This window comes from Euphorbia lathyris, chromosome 5 (assembly GCF_963576675.1).
Source record: "Euphorbia lathyris chromosome 5, ddEupLath1.1, whole genome shotgun sequence".
Classification (NCBI taxonomy): domain Eukaryota; kingdom Viridiplantae; phylum Streptophyta; class Magnoliopsida; order Malpighiales; family Euphorbiaceae; genus Euphorbia; species Euphorbia lathyris.
Genome location: NC_088914.1, coordinates 9,483,469 through 9,489,468, shown reverse-complemented (window position 1 = coordinate 9,489,468; position 6,000 = coordinate 9,483,469).

The window sequence follows — 6,000 nt, the reverse complement described above, 5'->3', positions numbered from 1 at the left end:
GTAATGGGCCATCTTTTGATTCTGACCCATGGAGGTACTCGAGATTTCCTCGGCATAACCGGCAGGTTTGCAAAACTCAGTGGGATAGTCAATTTTTTCGTGGTCACCTGTTTTTCGAAGTTTAGCTCCTTCAGTTTTTAGTTTTAGCAGTTTGGCAAGGTAAGGAGGGTTGATGAAGATATCTTTCCCTTGAACCTTGGTGACCATGCAGTCCCGGTCATCATCAGTGGCTCTTAGGTTAGCGTAGAACTCCTTCACTAACTCAGGGTAGGTGGCTTCTCGAGTCGAGAACAGCTCGGTCCAGCCGTTCTTTGAGATCCACTCACAGAAGGGTTGCTCAGCTTCCACAAATCCCTTCGAGAACCAGCGGGAGTGGTCAACCTTATATCCCCTTACGCTGTTGTAAACTAGGGAGTAGGTACGTTCCATCGGTTTCTTTCCCTTATCCTGCTTCTGTTTCCCTTTCGAGGAGGTAGCTTGGTCAGCGTAGGGTTTCTTGCTTGGTGTTGTGACCTTAGAATGGTCATGCTGACCTTCTCCTTGAGATTCAGTTAAAGTCTCCTCGTGTTCTTGCTCAGTTTGGTATGATGGATTTTCATCGGAGTGGTTGTCGTTGTAACCGCCTCCGGAGAGATTCTGAGAATCCGACATGATTTTCAGAGAAATTTGAGAGGTTTGGGAATTTCAGAAAAGAGAGGTGTAGACACCGAGTCGGAGGACCTGTGACGAAAACCTGAAAATAAGACGGTTGAAGCGGTTGATTCCGAAAGTTTTGAAAAAAAAATAATAATAATAATAAGTACATAATAAGGAAGAAAAAGTTACGGCGGGTCGCTGTTGTCGATCGGATGGCTCGCGAGTGCTTAGTGGCATGGTGCGAGTGCTTAGCGGCAGCCGACGGGCGTTCGACGACAGTCGGACGCCCGCTTGACAGCACGGGACACGCGCTCGACGTCCGTCGGACGAACGCGTCCAATCGCGAATGGTGCGCGCTCGACGTCCGAGCGATGCACGAGCCTGGTGGCACGGAGCGCGCACTCGTCGGCCACGGGGCGTGTGCGCCCGGCAGCATGGAACGCGCATTTGGCGGCCGCAATGCGTGGGCGCCCGGCGGCGCGGAATGCGCGCTCGACGGCCACGGGACGTGCGCGCCCGACGGCGCGAGACGCGCCCCGTCGGCCGTTGGGCGAGCGCTCAACAACGTGGGGCGAACGCCCGAAGATCGTTGGGCGAACGCCCAACGGCGGTTGGGCGCGCGCCCAACGATTGTTGGGCGCTCGCCCAACGCTGTTGGGCGATCGCCCAACATGCCTTGGGCGGCCGCCCAACCCTTTTGGGCGACGCCCGATTTTTCTCGGGCATCGCCCATTCCGCCGGGGATCCAAATGCATATAAAAGGCACGGATCCCCATGCATGAGAGAAAGGAAAAAAGAGAGGAGGAGCTTTTTTGGAAGGATTTTCTCGCTCTAGACATTTTTAGAGAGAGAATTTATTTTTTGGGAAAAAACATTTTTTTTCCTAAAAATTCCAAATCTCCTAAAAGTTAAAATTTTATCAAAAACATCGGGAAGCACGATTCGTGGAATCAATCGACGTCAACCGTCAATACCGAACTTAAGGTATTATCCGAGGACTAGACTCTTTTATTTTATTTAAGTTATTTCCTTCTTCTATTTATTTTTATGTTATGTTTTTATTTATTTAGTTATTCATTTATTTTATCACTTTTTATTTAATTTTGGGTATTTATTTAATTTTCATCTCTTGTTGAATAAAATTGGGTTTTGTTTTAAAATAAAAAACCTCGTTTTGATATCCCAATACGAACCGTGATCCGATAAAAAGGTAGTTCGGGTATTGAAAACGTTGTAATTATAATTTTTTAATTTAAAGAAATTTCCAAATAATGTTTTAAAATAAAAACGTCGTTTTAGAAACTTCCGTTATTGACTATGACCCACTTTTGGTAGTTCGGAAATCTAAAACGATTGAATTAGACTTAATTTAAAGCTTTTGAATAAATCTGGAAACAATTGGAGTGCTGCTGTAATTTTCCGTTTCTGTCACTAATTGCTGTTTACCGACGGATTTTCCGTCGGTAAATCTGCTGAAAGGTAAAAAATGCTGTTTTGGTCCCTGATTCTTAATTTTTAAGCTTTTGGTCCTTTGTATATATATGTGTATTTATGTAATATATATTTTCAAACTATTTTTAGACATTTGATACATATAGTTATTTAGAATGTTTATATATCATTTTTTATTTTATTTTAAATATAAGTATATGTATATATATCTTTTCTTTTCTTTTTCCTTTACTTAAATGGTAATGAATTTTATTTTAAAATGATATTTACTTGGGTGTTTTGGGAGTGATTAATTAGTAGACATTTTGTGGATAAATGGATATTATTTTGACATTTAAATTACATTAGGTATGTATATATATAGTTTTGGGCTATTTGGGCTATATTAGTTATTATTAGATAAAACTATTTAGGAGACAAATGATATTTTCTTATTTAGGGGTTTTATTTATTATTTTCGCATATTTAAAGTAAAAATGTATTATATTTAGTATTTTCATATATGTATTATATAGTATCTTTTCATTAACATTTATTTCATGTTTCTTTTTGGCTAAAATGTATATATATATATATGCCTATATTATTTTCTTTATTCTTTTGGTCATTCATGGGTCCATGTTTCAAATGGGCTTTATTTGGGAGTGAGTTTGGATTTAATATGTTTATTGTTGTAATTATGACAAGTAAAGAATCCATTAAGTAAAAAGGGGAAAATAAATCACAAAAAGGATTTTCAATTTAATTATTTAAACTAATAGATTTTTAGAGGTTCCTAATGTAAATAAATAGTGTTTTCTTGACATTTCAAATTGTTTCTCAAAACACCACGTTTTAAAACCTTAGTCCGTTCGACGGATTAAGCGAACCTTGTAATTAAAATCATTTTCATGGTGAATAATAGAGTTTTCGAACCGTTTTCTTAATGATTTATACAAAATAAATTGACTTGTATGCTTAACCACGTTTTCTTATTAAAGGTTTTTTTTACCTTAACGTTTTCAAACACTTGAGTCGTTCCAACGGCGATTCGGGTGAACTTCATCAAACGGGGTTTTGAAACGTACCTAAATCGTTCCAACGGCGATTAAGGTACGAACCAGGTAAATAAACTCGTTTTGGGGAAATGAGTTAGCATAGAATTAACACGCAACCCGACATGTAAATCCCGTGGTAAATAAACCACTTTTTGCTTCCTCCCCTCTCTTTGTATGTATATCAAATTGATGTAAATGGGTGATTCTTTACTAAAGTGGCTTTTCAATAATATATGCTCAAAACGGTTTCTAAAAAGAGAAAGAAAAGGTTTCAAATGAATTTTAAACTTAAAGAAGTATATGATTAGTCCGTTATCGCCTAACATGCTGAGTAGGAGGCCGCTGGTTCATAACCGGGCGATGTCGGGGTGCCTAGTAGCCTTTCTCCGGAAAGGAGCTAGCCTTCTCGGCTCGTACCTAAGTTTCCCGAACCCACACCGGTCTCCCGCAAGGGATCAGTGTTCATTTTCCCATTCGTGGGTGGCGACTCTTCCATATCTCCGAGCTCCGGTCCTGCCGAGCAGCTTGATTCCACGATTGGTTGCTTTCGGCGCCAATCACCGCTTACGTCGCCATGAGGTGTCCACCCCCCGGTCCGCCCGGGAAATTAGGCCACGGCACCTCGTCTAACAAGTGGCGACTCTGCTGGGGAAGCGAGAAATTTGATTCCGGAAGGCGTGTATTAAGCCCTTAACGGGGACGGATCGTATTATTTCTTTTCGTATGCATTCATGTGCATTATTGCAAACCTTTTGGGTAATTTCCGCGAAACCTCTAGCGAGAGTCCATTCGTCGCTCGAAAGAGGCTAGTGTAAGTTCCCCCTTACAGTAAGGCGCCAAAGGGTCCCTATCCATTCGTTAGGGGCAAATTTGTGCGGTCCTGTGAGGTCCCGCGCTCAGCCGTGTCAGCATATAGTAGCCTTAGAAGTTTCCATAGGATTACCCGTTACTATTTTTGATGTGATAAATGAATCAGTTCGTGTTTTCAAATCGCCATGATACGTGTCTAAATCCTAAAATATGTAAAGAAAATGAAACGATATGTTAATATATACTCTTAAACCGATGCATGAACTACCCCAAAACATCGAAACAATTCGAACTAAAGACGACTTAGTCATCTCGTATGAATGAACATGTGCGGCCCGTCTTGTCCCTTTCTGTGTCCCGACGAAGGCACATGTTCAGGAAATGCGTTATGACGTAAGCACGTATTAGTATGAATCGATTTGGTATTAAGGATAGTTATATCTCGATTCAAAAGACTATATTAACAGTAGCCGTTATTCACATTCTTTAAATAAATTGGGATGAAACGAGATCATAACGAAACGAAAACAAAGAACATTTCTGTTTCGAACGACCCTGTTGTAACGTGAAAAGTTTCGCACACGTAGCCCGTCCCTTCCGAATAAAAGACGAGCTTTTACGTTATGCCTCGTGTCGTTCTTAAGAGAAATGGACGTGTCTGCAAAAGTGACTAAAGAAAATAAAAGAGAATGAAACGACCAAAATCATTCCGAATTTACGATATATGTCAATCCCGAGCGTAGTTAAAGAAAATAAACCAATGCCGTTGAATACGTGCCTCGAACGAGTGTATACCCCGTTTAAAATCTCGAAGCCGAATTAAGCCAAACCATATAATTACGCCATATGGACGAGACTGCGGGTTTTGACTAACGACTCGATCATTTCGACCGTTACCAAAACTGCAAGAAATATGGCCCGATGTACGTGTTTGCTTAAGTCGTGCCTAAAGAAAACAGAACGGTGATATCCTCGCTTTGAATAAGCATGCGATTCAACGAAACGTTGATTTTTCTATAACCACACTAAGATGATATATCCCGTGGATTGGGAAGAACAACGAACTGTTGCTAGCCGAAAGGTTACCGTGCGCTCAAAATAAGACTCGCCGTCTTTTCACGTAGCTAAAATGAGCAAACGGATCCTCAACGCTAAGAACAAACGCGTTACGCGATGAGTCCGTTCCCTAAAATAAAATCCAAAAGTGATTCCATCACTAAATAAACACGTGGTTACGTCTCTCGATAGATCCAAAAGATCCCGTTGTAATCCAAAAATCAAGACACGAACCCGCGCGAACAAAAGGGAACGAGTCATTGACAATAACGAACGATTGGACTAGAAGAATAACTCGTACCACGTCTAAAAACTGAGATGCGCTCAAAGGGAGTCAAAACCCGAACTAATGCGTCTCACGAAAGGACGAAAGACGAGTTATTCCGAAAGGACAATCCAACTTGGTCGATTTCTTAGTCACTGAACGTTGATACGTCAAAACGAACTGTATTGTCTGATGAATGATCTACTTTTCCGCAATAATCGACGGCATCACGCGTCCCTTGGACCGCAATGTGAGCCCCAAACCAAAATCCTAGGAAAGAGACTTGGACCATCGAGTGTGTGGAGGAATAAGGGTGGAAGAGAGATGTTGTGATACGTGTAATTAGACTAACGTTTGTTCTTCTTATCTTATATATCCGTAAATAAATAAACGCACACACCACGAATCATGCATATAAAATCATGCATACATACTAATGGATACCGTTCGCGCAGACGTCATCATTAAGCGATTGTGGTACCGAGAGAGCGGTCGGCTAGTTAGGCAGTTTGACCAGTTACAGATTGACAGTTCTGAATCGGCAGCTGTGGCTTCGGAATCATCTTCGTCCGAGTATACTCAGTCTTCAGCTAGTATGTCTGCGACCGACGAAAAAGTGGCCGGATTGGAAAACTCTGTGAATAACATTAATGAGCAGTTAGCGGTGATAGCGGCCCAGTTAGCTAAGCTGGCCATGAGAGATGACAAAAGTGGCAGTAAACACGCTGAGAATGAGGTGAATGA